The sequence below is a fragment of the Ostrinia nubilalis genome, chromosome 16 (assembly GCF_963855985.1).
Source record: "Ostrinia nubilalis chromosome 16, ilOstNubi1.1, whole genome shotgun sequence".
Lineage (NCBI taxonomy): Eukaryota > Metazoa > Arthropoda > Insecta > Lepidoptera > Crambidae > Ostrinia > Ostrinia nubilalis.
This window is the reverse complement of record NC_087103.1, coordinates 3,142,924-3,159,898: the sequence shown is the minus strand read 5'-3', so window position 1 is coordinate 3,159,898 and position 16,975 is coordinate 3,142,924.

Below are 16,975 nucleotides of genomic sequence, written 5' to 3'. Positions count from 1 at the left end.
TTTTCAAAAAGTCTTCAGTTTAATAAGGGAAACTGACCAGCATAGTCGAATCGCCATTCGTGACGAAAATGTGAGCTTTTACACGTCTCGTCAAACAACTGACTATTTAAACACTCAAAATATGAAATAAACAGGTCCAACGCTACAAAATTCTTGCTTGGAATCTAAACACTTCTTTTGGTACCCATATATTAAAATTAAATGCGTGAACAGCGATTTATGTAGCCAGAAGCAACTGTCGGTGCGGTCAAAAACCATGCTTTGGAGGTGCCTCAAGCTGAGTGGAAAAATTGCCATGAAAAATATTTCGAACACATTAAAAAGTACATAAATCATGAAAGACAATACCAATAAACGCAATCAATATCATTTTAATAATAAACTACTTTGTTTTCATAGTTAGGCTCACAACTTAAATAGTGTCCCACTACTAGCTTTCCGCCCGCGGCATCGCCCGCGTGGAATTTAACGAAGAAAAACTTTATTGCCCTGTTTCAAAAACTGGAATAAAAACTATCCTATGTCCTTTCCCGGGACTCAAACTATCTCTATGCTTTTCTTCAAAATCGGTTCAGTTGTTTAGGCGTGAAAGCAAGACAGTCAGATAGACAGACAGACAGAGTTACTTTCGCATTTATAATATTAGTATAGATAGTGTAGATAGTATAGATTTTCTAAATCTTAAAGTTTAATAAAGTTTCCTCAAAAATCCTCTTTCTTGTAGAACCTTTGTTTCAGCAATAAGCACTGAAAAAAGAAAGTCGAAAGCTTTAATTTCCGGGAAAGACTAATGATAATATCAAGTTGAGGACAGTGATTTGAATTTGCTGTTTAAGTTTTTTGCTTACCTGTTTCTTAATTACACTCCATCCAATTAAGTAGGTTTGCCGAATTACGTTTACGTAGAAGTCCCTTTAACTTAAACTATGTCATATTTAAATGTTAAATACCCGATACATTTTTTACGCAGGTAAAATTGGTTTAAAAGGTCCTCCTCCACTTATTAGTAACAGCATTATTGTCAGTGACGAATGGTTATTTTGCTGCACGTCCTAACTGGTTTAAAGGGTCATGCAACGTATGTAATAATAAAATAATTTTCCTACAGTAAACAAAGAAGCACTTACAGAAAATAATGAAGAAAGTTCGCAAATTCTTCTACAAAACCACAGCTTCAACTATAAAACAATAAAGATGAGGAATTTTGTCAGAATCCCGTCCGAACTAAAATAAGTGGATAATTCACTGATGGATTATGAAAATTCCAGTAATATCCTTGGACCATGGAATACCCGAAGTTGGAAGTTTGCGATCGAACGGAAATGAATTCCACTTTGGTCTAATGAAAATTCTTTGAACCTCGGATAAGCACCGAAATTTTGAAACTTTAATATTTGAAGGTTCCTTTCACTATTAAGGGTGTGTCACGGTGGATTACTTGGCGATTTTTTTCTTAACTTCGTTATCATAGACTGTGTATAGCAACGAATAAAAGTGCAAGGACTTTGCCCTTGCAAGGTAGGGCAAGCTTTATTTGGGACGTGTTTAAGTGCCCTGTAAAGAGCCTTTAAACTAATAAATATTTTGATTTTGCCTAATGAAATGGATACTTCACTATATCAGTATTTTTGCAGGATTTCTGAAACTTTGGAGTTCATGGTATTTTCAGTTAAGTATTTAACTTAGGTTATACTAAGTATGTATGGATTAGAAAACTTTACTAGCTGGCAGAATACCTTATAGGTATGTACCTGATAAGTATACCTTATAGTTCCTTTGGGAAAGCCTAGAGTAAACATTGAAAGGGGTTTGTTAGATTTTATCCACACTAATATTAAAGCGATTTGAAAAATTCTTTCATCATTAATAATAAATAAAATAATAAATAAATAACTTTATTGTGTCTTTAACAATGCACATGGTATCTTAACGAAAAAATTACATTTAACAATAGGAGCTGTATTAAGATAGGGATCATTAACGTCTATACTAGTTACATTTAAACTGTGTGACAGACGCTAATTCTTCCACCAATTTAATTTCACAGTTGTAATTTAGTTGATGATGCCAAACATAATTTTAATTAAGTACTATAGCTTTTGGTAAATAGGTACCTACTTGTGAGTGTGTGAGTGTCGTGTGTGTGTGTGTGTGTGTGTGTGTGTGTGTGTGTGTGTGTGTGTGTGTGTCGAGTGTGTGTAAGAGAGAGTAGAATATGTATTTGAAATTGTACGTACGTGTGCAGTGCATATTAAAACAAGTGAGTGTGTAAGAGAGAAAGAAGGAAAGAAAGAAAGAAAGAGCCCTGCGATGTAGATCTTGGGATCGGTTTTATCTGTAAAAGATAGACAACCACTCAATTTTCTCTCTATAACTGCAATCAATTATGGCGACTTTATGAGATTCTCTGTTTCGTGAAATGTGAGATCTTGCAACCAATTTTTCAATGTAATTTTGATTTTGAATTTGTTACGTGGGTAAGTGTAAATATCAAGGATTTTGTTTATTTTGTTGTAAAGGAATGAACAACGCACATAGTATTGTCTACTCGCAAGAGCAGTTCTATGAGGTACACTGTGACATACTCTGTGTGTCGTGCGCCGGTTTTGTAGGGTCACGTCTAAGGGAAGCGAGGAATGTTTGCGTAACATCAATTGAAGCACATAAAGCTGTCTCACTGAAAGGACCTGGCAATTAGCATATAATTGAGCAGTTGGATAACGGTATGGTTTCCCGGTCATAACTTTTAAGACAGCTCTCTGCGCCCTTTCAAGTCTAAGAAGATGAGTGACACCGGCTCCACCCCAGGCAGGGATACAATACAACACCATGGACTGTGCTATTGCACAATAGACCATCCTGAGGGTATTTATATCAGCTGAGTTTCTCAATTTTCTCAGGATCGGCATGACTTTTCGCAGGCGCGAAGTCAAATTAACAATATGAGTGGACCAGCTGAGAGTACTGTCAAGGTGGACACCCAGGTACTTAATGTCATTGGCACGCGACAGTGATAGGCAGCAACAGGTTTGGTCATGTTCATCACATGTGTGAATTTTCACGTCAAAAGGATCCTTTGGTTGTGAAGTTACAGAAGCAGAGAAGGTAATATACTTGGTTTTGCTCACGTTTAGAGTTAATAGGTTTCTATTAAGCCATTGAGCAACAGCACTTAGGGCACCTTCAGTCAATTTACGGGCATGCTTCCAAGTATCCCCATGCACAAGAAGAACCGTGTCATCTGCGTATGTTAGGATTTTACAATTTGGTAAAGTCATTTGGCATAGGCCATTAATATAGATTAAAAACAGGGTAGGTCCTAGGACACTACCCTGTGGAACTCCGTAGCTTAAAGGACGCTTGTCACTGGTGTATGAACCCAGCTTGACACTCTGTTGACGGCCAGTTAGGTAGTCGCGAAAGATATTCAAAATCGTTCCCCGTATACCTATTTGTTCCATCTTGTTAATCAGCATCGGAACAGAAACAGTGTCGATCATTAGAATCCTACATTATCTCTTACGAACATAGGCTAAAGATAGATTAGATAAGTTGAGACAACTTTTTATTGACGGTACGGAGCTCGCCGGGTCATCTACTTAAAAAATAAAGTTGAAACCAAAAATTAAAGAAGATATTTTAATCTCACTCTATTACGGGTACGTGTACTTACCTATTATTAGAACGCTACCTCTAGTTACCGTGATCGCTCCTCTAATGACGTAGCAAGTTCAGCATAATTTATTCAAGCGTCTTAAAAGCCTCGGCTTAGGTGACCTCACGCCAATACTGCTTCACTTTGACGATTATACATGTTGATAATGCTCAATTTTACCTGTCCGCTTTTACTAACGTTTACGTTGCAACCTGATGTTGAATTCTATGAGCTACCAATAAGGGTTACTGTATTAGTGCTTGCTAGGTGGCGCCACTGTAGAATAAGGTTCTGTCACAATATGCTTAGTGGCTGAGAGAGTGCCACTGTTGAGAGCTGAAGCAATAGGAGGACTACTTAGAGTGGACTTGCACTCTTGAGGATGATGCCAATGTAGACCAAGATCCTGTCACATGCAAAGACAACGCAAACTGGTAAGAGCTTAAGTGGTAGGAGGACAATCGCTGCGGAATTGCATTCATCAGGCAGTACTGTAAGGCCCCCGTCAGTTGTCAGTTGTGCCATCTAGTTGTAAGCAGTCTCCACTCAAGCAGACTCTGGTTAGATTTTTATTGATGATCAAGCTGTAGATCCTAGCTAACAGAAGTTGCAGCAGTAGGAATAGTCCCTTCGCACAACTTCATCATCATTAACCTTCCTCCTACAATTCTTCATCATCATTTAAATAAACTTCCCCCAAATTGCTCCCGAAAGAACTACATACCATTTGCCTTCCCACGCCTGTAAGAAACGCGTACAATGTCGTTCCCGAAATACGCACATAATCGCAAGCCGAATAATGCATAGAAATAAAAATCCGTACCGAGACGTTGCCATTCAATCGGCCACGAGTGTACAAAATATATGCGCATATATTTCCCCTCGTTAGTCCCATTCTACGTGGATGTAGGAATACTGGAAGCGAACAATAAGGTAATATATTTACTATAAATACGGGAATAAAACAAAAATTTGTAGACAATTTATTTTAACTCAAAAGTGGTTGGATCATTTAAAATGATCTCTCATTTCTTGGATTCGTCTCCGCCGCGAATAGCAAAAATAATATTGAAATATTACTACGAAGGTGTGCGGGTTCATCCTGTACCTATTAATTTATTGTTTTTGTATTTGTAAAAGGTATTCGCATGAAATACCAACTGGACTGAAAATCTGTCTATAGGCGTGAAAATTACGCCCGTATTCACAAACATTACCATGAGGTCTCACAGTGCACGTGGACGCACAAGGTGACACACGAACCAATCACAGAGCTCTATTCAACGCTGTGCGTTCGATTTGCTGCCTCACTTAAGCAAGCATCGTTTGTGTTTACGGGCACAGTAACACGGGCGTTATTTCTTAAAGTGTGAAACCAAACTAACTCGGTATCCAGATAATGAGGATGAAAAGATGAAAGAATGAAATGGGTATATTATTTTTGCGGACACATCTAGTATTCCTAACAACGTCCGCATTCAGTGATTGTTCGAAAGAATCCAGATTTTTCTAACTATGGACCTAATTGGATTTTCGTATCGACTCTTGAGTCGAATGATGTCAAGTCCCACTCAGAATAATCCTAAAATCTCAAGTCATTACTAGCAGAGACACATTAGCGCTAGATTTTTGTTTGAAGTATAAATAGAGCAAATGTAATTATGATAACAAAATAATAAGAGTAGGAATTAATTAGCTAGGTAGGTCTAATGGTTTATTACTAAATTTATTACTCGACCTCTTTCTTTGACCTTAGTCCTTTTTTCGATTCAAAGCGATTTTTATTTGTTTTATTTGCAGTGCTTTTCGGTGCAATATAAAGATTTTTTTTCCTAAGCCTTATTGACTTACTGACTTATGGTCCTATGTCCCCTAGATGGGGCAGAGGGCGTCCACAACAGACCTCCATCGCGTTCGGTCTTGAGCTTCGCGTTAGATCTCGCTCCAGGTGTTGCCGATTTTCTTTGTTTCGTCTGCTACAGTGCGCCGCCAAGTTTGCTTGGGGCGACCACGTTTGTGTTTTCCTTCGGGGTTCCAATCCAGAGCTTGCTTAGGGATGTGATCGGGATCCTTATTGACCCTTATTAGGCTTAATAATTTACCTTTCATTACATCAAACTGGACAAACTTACATAGTTATAAGTATTTACCAACCACTAAGTATTTAACGGCCCCACGGCTACACTACATAAATATAGACGCTTCGATTTTCCTCAATCATGAAAACTATGTTGCGAATGTGTAAGTCGAGTTACAGGGTATTATAATGGTGTTAGGGTGGGGACATACGGGCCGATATAATGTGGACCGGTAATGTTGGAAGAGGACAATTAGAGTTTGGTCACCATTGGCTACTGGGATATAATTAGTGGTTCCTTCTAGCACTTGCATAACTCCTAATATTTAGCATAAATTCGCTTAATAAACCTCGTTGTGAGTAAAACAAAATTGTGCCAGTAATTACTTATTTTTTTCAAAAACATATTTTTTACTAAAGTAAGGTGTACGGATGCAGTATGGTTAAGTTCAACATAGCAAGTGTTATTTAATGCCACAATCGCGAAATCTTATGCGTAGTACGTATACACCGATGATATTTTATTTTTTTAATCTTTATTGCACACATAAAAAAACAGTGGTACAACAGGCGAGCTTAAAGCCATGTGGCATTCTCTTCCAGCTAACCAGAAAATTAAATAATTCAAAACAAAACTCTTTTTTTTCTCTTAACTCCAGGGATAGATTTCAGTGCGCTTCGGTTTACACAATTAGTATAGGCCTGAGGAACAAAATGCACTATGGGTTGATTCTGGGCAACACTTGGTCCAGACCCTGGCACTATCCTTTTTAGGGTTCCGTAGCCAAATGGCAAATAACGGAACCCTTATAGATTCGTCATGTCTGTCTGTCCGTCCGTCCGTCTGTCCGTCCGTATGTCACAGCCATTTTTTTCCGAAACTATAAGAGCTATACTGTTGAAACTTGGTAAGTAGATGTATTCTGTGAACCGCATTAAGATTTTGATGCAAAAATAAAAAAATAATAATAAATATTGGGGGCTCCCCATACTTAGAACTGAAACTCAAAAAATTTTTTTCATCAAACACATACGTGTGGGGTATCTATGGATAGGTCTTCAAAAATGATAGCGAGGTTTCTAAAATATATTTTTTTCTAAACCGAATAGTTTGCGTGACAGACGCTTCCAAAGTGAACCCTTTGTGCGTGAGTCCAACACGCACTTGGCCGGTTTTTAAAGGGATAAAAAAATTAACACCTTACTGCTAAAATGTGAAATGTCTCCAATACTTTACTCGCCGCAATTATACGTCCGTGTGTTTCCAAACATATTGGAGTGTGGCAAATACATCTGAAAACTTTCGATATGTTCCGTAAAAACGAACGCGAAAGTTGGATGAGATCGCAAGTCGGCAGCCACTTCAGACATAACGTTACTCGTTATTGAGGCGTACCTACGTAACGTTACTAGTAATAGAGTCGTTCTTCCGAATTTAGTATTGGCTTAATATTTGTTCAAGGAGGAATTATGTACGCCACTGACTGCCGGGCGCCAGTTTTGTATTTGCACGTTATTTGAACCAACATAGTACTTGCTAATAAAGTGTAAACTCCAAGGGAACTACGCTCAACTATGAATCTATACTCAGGAAGAGTATCAAACTTGTTCGTATACCTATATTTTAAAACTGAACTAGATAGTTCATAAACTGATCTACATATGAGATGCTTGAACTGAGTTTTGATTGAGATGCCTATTAAATAACCAAGCTCAAACTCGATTCAATTAAAACATAAATGGTTGTTGTGCCTCACTCGACATAGATAGGTATAGTGTGTCGCGGATAAGATCTACAATTAATTAAAACATTTTATGGTTCTATCTTTTATAGTTTAGGTAGCGTACGCAAAATAAGTAACATTTCTGGTTGAATTTTACACCTTATGTCCGAAAAACTCAAATATTTTACGGAACCCTATTTTTTTCAAAAATATAATTTAGCCGATGTTACTCGTGGATAATGTAGCTTTCGAAAGGTGAAAGAATTTTTAAAAACGGTCCAGTAGTTTTTGAGCTTATTCATTACACAACCAAACAAACAAACAAAGTTTTCCTCTTTATGATATTAGTGTAGATGTACTACTGACTACGACGCGATCCTGCAAAAGAACAGTTCTTGCAAAAAGCTGGAAAGATCCCTAACGCGATGATGTGTGTGTTCATTTGTTTCGCTGTCACAATAGTTTTGCTGCGATGGTGTGCTAACGGCGTTAAACCAGGATTGCAATTCATGTTATCGGCTCGCAATATGTCAATTACACGTGCATCGGCCGCCGCAAGCTATTGCGTTCGATACAAGGGCGACATTGTAATAAATGATGCAGACGTTAATACAACACTAGACTGTGTTTAACTGTCTTGGAGATACTGAGACTTGTTTTGCGTTTTCTGAAGCTACGAAGGTTATGTTGTTTATATTATTATTTGTAAAAGTGCTTTTTAAAAGCCTACGAGTATTTGCAAAAATAAATGAGTTTTAAGGCCCAGAACACACGGTGAAACGCAATTGCAACAGTTGATCTATCTGAATCGATTGCAACAAATTTCAAACCGGTTTCAAACTGGTCGCGTCATGTGTGGTCTCTCAACGGAATCTATGGCAGAAACTTAGATGCAACTCAAAAGTAACTAGAAATTGCAGTTTCGTTGCAATTGCGTTTCACCGTGTGTTCTGGGCCTTATGAGTATTTTTTATGAGTTACATAATAACTGTTTGAGGTGTAGAAATCAAATCTCTCCGACGCGTCGTTGGCCAGGCGTGGGGGTCAGGCCTATGTCCCATGAGATTGACCATGTGCTTTCAGTTCACTTTGTCACCCCTACTTTGAGAGGGACATGGGCGGGACGTCCACGGAAGGCATCGTGGTTGTTTCTAGTACCTAAGAGGTATAGGCAAGCCATTTTTCGGGGATGAAAAAACATCTGTCAATTAGTTGCCTTTTACATCATACACGGGATAAGTGAGGGTGGCCCAGTTCTACTTTGCCTGTACTACAGACAATTTATATTCACGTCGTCCATTAAAGCAGTCACATCACTAGAGATAGAGTGCGCCCGCGCCACTGACTGACGTATCAGCGAAATTAATTGTGGTACAAGCAATTAAGATGCGTGCAAGATTCAGGATCATACGCATACATCATTTGTGATAAAACCTTTGTATTAAAAAAAACGGCTTTGCTTGTTTTTCCAGCACATAACAGCTAAACATGGCGGCATCTTATAGGTACAGTTGAAATTAGAGCTAGTTTTCAACAATGTATTGTGCTGTCGATTGTAGTTAAGCCTGTGCAACACTGTACACGTCTTTTACTCGTAAATAGTAGCTACTTATTAGTTTATTTTAACAAACAAAAGAAGTATTTACGAAACACTTTCATTTGACCTAATTAATAAAACCTCTTTCTAACAAAAAAGCATTGAAATCGGTTCACCCATTGAAGAGCTGATACAAAAAGTACAGTGCATCATAAATTAATAAGTACCGACTTACAGCACCGGTCCTCAGAGACTACCAAAATACAAAACGTCCCATAGGCTTTTAGATAACAGCCTTAGATTAGGTACCCCTCTAATAAATACTCCATGTAAACCCACGTAACAAACCGCAAAGATTTGATTAAAACCGTTGACTTAGGAGCAACAAATAAGCGTCCTTGGGGTATTTTTCATCGGCCGAAATTAGGACTTTTTCGTAAAGGGCCTCTTCACGTAATTACTCTATTCGACCGAGTGAAAAGACGGACCTTTTAGACCCTCAGGTTCCTTGAATGAGACGTATTTTGTCATACAGCCGCTTTATGTTCGTATGAGCCTGAGATTCGGTTCTCGGAATTAAAATACATGATTAATGTACGCGATATAACGGGGTTTGGAGTTTAATTTGATAATACGCTTTCGGCTGATTAAAAATCCACGTGTATTCTCGCAAGCGAATGAAATTAAATATTTTTTCTCATTTCTCGTCGTTTAACATTATGAAATAATTAATTTGTCTAAAAGACTATGAGATAAGTTCACCGTGTAAATATGTATAGTGTCAGATTTTTAGCTCAAAGGCGTCTGACATAGATCAAATAAACGGCTTTTTATTTTTTTGCGTTAATGCTTAAATGAAGCAGTAAAACGAACGCACAGCGTTGAATAGAGCTCTTTAATTGATTCGTGTCACCCTGTGCGTCCACGCACACTGTTAGGCCTCATAGTAATTTGAGATGCGACTCTTAACGCTAAAAATTAAATCTCTTTCTTCTTAGAATGGTCGTGGTTGCGCTGACGAGGTACATGGTGGGGTGATGTTATCTCCGAAGGTAGCTCTCCTGGCGATGTGCTGCCATTTCTGACGGTTAGAGGCGTCGCGAGTACCAAACCATGGTGGACTCAGTGGCCTTCGTGATGGCGTCTATCCAGCGGGTTGGCGATCGACTGCGCCGAAAAATTTAATAACCTCATAGTAATATTTGTAAAAAAGTCTTTTTCCCATGTCCAAATTATACGAATGTCAAAATATCAGATTCGTCTACACTCTACATTGATCCAGAGATTTAGGCCAAAAAATTACTACAAGTAAACCAACAAACAATGTAACATCCGTATTTACAATAAGTAAGTTTATCAAGTTATCGGCTAACTGAAAGCTCCACGTGCTTGCAAAAGTGTTGTTTACGCAAAACGGAACTGGCGTATCCGGTGCTTTCTTTGGCTATTAATTGTGCGCGAGGGATTTTCGACTTAACGCGGATTATCGAAGTTAAACTTTCAGTTAGCAAGTTCCATAAGCCAGAGTATGGCAGCTTAAGGATTTGTCTGCAGTTCGAGCACTGTTCGAATTTAATATTCTGTGCGGTGATCGACGGGAGCTGATATTGATAGCAGAAACTAAGAACCACAACACACAGCGAGTAAATGCAGATTTTGTAGCGATTCAGGGGCGATGCATCGGCGATATGAGACGTTTGGTGTCCACCTACACTAATAAAGTCATAAATTATATTAAAGTCTGCAATTTCTCCAATTATTAACAAAAAATGCTTTCAGATAGCGAAAAAAATTAGTTCTACAGAATATAAAATTTTGATGAAATTTGGCATAGAGATAGTTTGAGTCCCAGGAAAGGACATAGGATAGTTTTTATCCCGGTTTTTGAAACAGGGACGCGCGCAATAAAGTTTTTCTGTGACAGACAAAATTCCACGCGGTCGATGCCGCGGGCGGAAAGCTAGTTTTAATATAGACTCCATGAAAGTGCATGTCTACGGATACGAATCAATCAAACATTTAATTTTGCTCTTACCGAGACTCAAACCTACAACCGCTACTGACATTGTTCAACCGACCCACCAAGCCAATCGACCGCCAAAAATCGTTATTTTTACGCGACTCACTTTTACAGGCCGTAAACAATTACGGCTGGAGATCAGCAGCGGTCGTTACGATATATCGATGTTACGCGACTGAGTAAATTCCACTGGCAAACATAAATACATGTTACGCGATCGCGTATAAATTGTACCTAAACAATGTAGTGACTGGGCATAGTCCGAAGAATCGCTAAAATCAAGTGGCAGTGGGCGGGGCACATAGCTCGCAGAGCTGATGGCCGCTGGGGCAGAAAAGTTCTCGAGTGGCGACTACGAGCCGGAAGATGTAGTGTGGTAGACTCCGACTAGGTGGACCGACGATCCGGTGAAGGTCGCGGGAGGTGCCTAGATTCTGACAGCAAAGGACCGGTCTTTGTGAAAATCCTTGGGAGAGACCTTTTTCCAGCAGTGGACGTCATTTGGCTGAAAGTAACGAACGAATGTATAGGACTTATACGCACAGCAGTCTGTATAGACTGTATACAGTCTGCAGTTAGCTATAGGTAGCTTAGTGTAGTTTGTTGAAGAAATATACATAACATAACTAAACACTACATAATAAATATCGCGGGTCTGAAACCCGTTGTTCTTAGTTTGAGACAATCTCATTTTCAGTGGCATAAAATTGACAAATTGAAAAATTGTACAATACTCGTAAAGACTTTTCCTCCTCACAAGTACGAGTACCTTCGTAGACGTTCTCTCTCAGTACAAAAAATAAACTAAGTAGACTATTTTTGGGAAAATTCTTGGACTGAAACTATGTTATATAAAAATTAAGGACAACAATTTCAACAGTGTGCAACGACTATACACTGAGTATAGTAACGGGAATCGAACTAGTGTCCTTTCGAATCGGTAGTCCGATGAAACCTCTCTTTCAAAATAGTTATTTATATCCGCCTGTTTCAAAAGGGATACTTAATCCATTTTGTTATTAACACTTTTGTGTTTCAATTACAACTTTATTCGGCGTAACCATGATTCATCCGTTGCCAGATGGAAAATTTGCTCCATCACCTCCCCATCATTTGTCATTCACAATCACAAGCTTGGGGAGAACGTGTTTATGAGGTTGGTGAGATAGACTCACTCCCGATCTACAAAGAGGTGTATTATAGTTATAAAGTATTGTAACAACAATTGTGTATAATTGAAAACCAGCGTCGTGGCCTTCCCCACCGTGGGCCACGGCATATGCTGAGTGGAGTCCCATTGCGATGGGCATCGCTGTTGCGCCAGGATATCATTGCTCAGTTCACTTTTTATTTCCTTGTAATATTTATGTGCTATTTCTGTCTTTTTTTCTGTATACGTTCTCTGTCCTTAACTAAGTGATGTTCATCGTAATAAATGTTTCTTTCTTTCTTTTCTTTCTATTGTAGACTAAAGTTCGAGTACCTACTAAACAATTGGGGATAATTGTCACCTGATTAATTTCGTTGTGGTTTAATGACAGTTCAACTTTTCCCGGGAACAAACTTGGCGTTTATTGTCTAAGTTGTATTGGCGGTGCAGCTGTAGATCCTGGCTACACAGGAATTACGATGGGGTCATCATGGGAGGTGGGAAACAAGGGTTATCAATCCTCAAATTCGAATCGGCAGTCCGACACCGATACTGTTAAGCTAATATCGCCACAAAATATTGGTGAAGTAATTTATTTGTTTTTTTTTACGTTAGCTACTTATACCTAATCATTTATGTATATCATTATGTTTACAAGATAGGGGAGACCTAGGAGAGTTGTAACAGAGGAGAGTTGAGACATTGACGATTTTTTGGAACTTATTAACTACTCGTAACATTGCGCGCTTTTTAGTTCAAGTCTCAAACAACTACGTGCTATTGCGAGCTCGCTGATAGTTAATATGTTCCAAAAAATCACCAATGTCTCAACTCTCCTCGGTCTCCCCTATATTCAAGTAACCATTACAGAAATGTCTACTAATTAATATTCCTTCGCTCCGAATGGAGAAACTGCAGGTCTATTTGTACTTTGACTCAACTTTAGAGCTGGGTCCGTTTGAGTCAACTAATGCTATTGTCACTTATATTAACCGTTGGTATTTTCCCGTCGAACTCCGGAACAAACTATTCGAATCCCGCAGGAATAGCCGGGGAACAGTCAAACGAATAATTGGAGCAAACACTTCTGTGAATTTATTGACTGATTCTTAGGTGGAAACGTAACAGTATTGTTTTTTGTTTGGACCAGTGTTCCCAGGTGTCCCAATTTGGGTGGGACATTCCAATTTTAACTAGGTGGACCGATAATCTGGTGAAGGTCGCCGGAAGAGCCTGGATGCGTGCAGTGCAGGACCCGTCGATATGGAAATCCTTGGGGGAGACCTTTGTCCAGCTGTGGACGTCATTTGGCCGAAACGAACGAACGATTCCGATTTTAGAGTTTGATATGACATATCCCGATTAGATCCTTGTCGAATTACCTCGCCTTTGCCAAGATGACCATGTGACCAGCCAAGAAGAAAATAAGGGTATCCAGAATTTTATTCATATCAAAGTCACAAATCATGCATACCCGAAATAGTTACTGGATCTAGCCAGCGCTGCAGCGTGGGAGTGTCGGCCAAATCCTGCATTAGCCTCTGTTAAATTAGAAAAGGTCGTGCAGTTAACTAAATAAAACTAAGGCTGGGTTGCACTTTCTCAGATTAACATTGACTATCTTCAAAAATCTGTCAAATTGCATACAAAAAAACGTCGGATAATGTTATGGTTGCCGTTAAAGTTAGGTGGTGCAACTCAGCCTAAATATTTTTTGAGGTTTGCATGCCTAACCTGGACATCCAACCCAGGACCTTTGAGTTGAAAGATTGCAACTCCTACACCACTAATCCTAAAATGAGAAACCTAACTTATGTATACTTTTAGTGAATAAGTAGGTGTCTGAATGCGTGTGAGAGACACTCTTAAATATCAAGTTGCGTATAAAATATCAACGCAACCTGAGTTATGTAGTTAACACAAAGATATAACCTTTATACCTAGTATAAAAGTACAAATATACAGGGAATACTTTCAGGTGTTTTCTGGAATATTCTATTCACTTTATTGGCTTAATTTTCTAGTTATAAATCAATAAACCTATGTTTTTATGATTACGCATTCTGAACTAAGCTGTATCTATTTATGTCTATAGCATAACAAAAGCCATAAATAGGCTGACTGTCAACAACGCAGACATAGCAATCACATACATAATTATGACTGTTGGAACTATAGTTATTTATAAGTCCGATTTATGAAAGTCAACACGGACGCAGAATTAACCTAAGCCCGACCCAAGTGTAATGATAAGATGTTTATAACAGCATAAAATTATATTATTTATTTCTTATTTACATAATTTCAAACGTCAATATAGCCAAAATAAAAAATAATTTGTAAAAATAAATGTACAGCATTTATTTGGATTCATTTAGTTCATATTTTGATTTCATATTTAAAATATGCTGAAATATTATATTGGTACTCCAATCGATGTGAATATTTCGTTTCTATTTTGATTACATGAATCAAAACATTCAACGCTTTAAAATAAGATATCACAAAAATTGTCGGACAAATATCTGAAATATTTTCACAGCGTGAAGTTTCAGTGTGAAATAACAGGCAGCTGCAAGTAAAATATGAGTAGATAAAATTCCACAGCTACCGTTTAGGGATTTACGAAAACTCACCGGAATTGGCGTCCAAACGTATCGGTATGTGTTCCTGAAAAACACTATTAAGTTCACATCGTATCAGTCACAGATTCATATCTAATAGAATTACGCGTCACAGTAAAATTCATTTGTCAAAACACCATGGTACGCCGGTTTTCGTAAAAAAATCCGGCGAGGAGTCACGGGCGCGTGTGAACGCTACGAAAGCTCGTAGCAAACTGCCGGCTCAGCCGTCTACGGTTCCGGATACCAATAATACAGGTTTAGTATTTACGTTGACACTCATACGGAATGTTGAGCTATCGGTTGGCTCGCCTCCGTGTTTCTTTAGGGTTCTAAGTGGGATCGGTCACTTGGATTACGATTACAACTACTAACGCCATCTATTGGCGGCGGGAGCAGTGTGCTTTGTTGAACAAAACCCACTTGTCGGCGCGAACTACTTCATTGGTGACGGTTTTCCATTTAGTATTTATTCACTCATCTATTTCACTATAATAAAATCTATAGCAATACTCATAAAATCTTCTTTTCCTAAATATCAAAGGCGATGTCATTTCAAAAAATCGTATGTTGAAAGGATTATTATCTTTAGGATGTTGGCGGTTAGATATTTTGGTTTCAGTTTGGACGACTAATGATAACCGGTGATTTTTGTGGAGTTACCCAGCCTCTATCTGCTAATATAGGCTCTCTTAGGTAATAAGATTATTTACATGCTAATATCAAAGTAATTCACATATTTATTACTACATTCGCAACCTTAAAGCACAATCAAATCACAAAGCAGAAAATGGACTGCTAATTTTATTCCATTTACATTCCACGACTTAAGCTTTGCTAGGAATAAAACGTAATTAACGGGACGTCTTATTAAGCAGACATTTCGAAAGACGCTAGTCGTTGTAATATAGTTATTCAGCTTTTAGAAGCGACAAAGCAAGCGAGTATAAATAATTCAATTCCCCACGCGTTGTCGTCACAACTTTGTAAGTGAAGGCTTTTTTAAAGGCGCCATTTTTAAATTGCATTGCGTTGTTAAAAATTTGCAACAAATTTTCAAAATTTTGTAAAAGTTAATTTTAGTTATAATTGTTGCAATTCACGAAGGCGAGTGAGCTTTACATGTATAGTGGCTCGCTACTGTTCGTTTTTCAAAAGTTTTGACAGACATTACACTATTGTTATGTGCATGTACACGTACACACACAAGTAAAGCTCACTCGCCTTCGTGAGTTGCAAGAACTAGAAGTCCATATGCAGAGAGTATAGTCGCTAGCATATTGACTGTAAATGTTTGTTCAAATAGCTCATAATAGAGCTACATAAAATTACTGCTAGTGATGATGCTTTTAACCGTAGGTACTACAACAAAGATCCATTGCATGCTAAAAGTAAAAAGTGGTACATGGGATACAGACCTCTCGTTTAGGTTATAGTCGTATTTACTACTAGGTGGACCGACGATCTGGTGAAGGTCGCGGGAAGTGCCTGGATGCGGGCGGCGCAGGACCGGTCTTTGTGAAAAACCTTGGGACCCAACGAAAGTATTTTTGATCGTTATAAAGGAGGTCGTAGTTATGAGCTACAAGGATTCTAGGAAAAGTGGTTCATGAGACTAAAACTCCATAGTTTTGAGCTCCCATGAACCTATAGTTTAGATATACGAAGCTGTTTTTAATCGTTTTAAAAGAAGACGAAACCAAGGAAAAAGCTAGTGCAAATGCTATACATTTATGTCGTAGTGCTATTGACCAATAAAGTATGAATCAAGTGGAGACCGTGACTTGGCAAACGTCGCGTAGAGCGTGTGGCTGCTATACTAGAAGTGAATAAACTAAAGTTTAGTGAAATAAATTTTATTGCATTGAATCTTGAGATCACAGAGACAGTAATTCAATTACTACTTGTATATTAGTATATAGCTTTCCGCCCGCGGCTTCGCCTGCGTTGAATTTTTTCTTTCACAGAAAAACTTATCGCGCGTGTCCCTGTGTCATAAACCGGGATAAAAACTATCCTATGTCCTTTCCCGGGACTCAAACTATCTCTATGCCAAATTTCATCAAAATCGGTTCAGTGGTTTAGGCGTGAAAGCAAGACAGACAGACAGAGAGTTAAGATCTTTCGCATTTATAATATTAGTATAGAAGTATAATAAAGTATAGAAAGTATATATTTTTATCAGAAT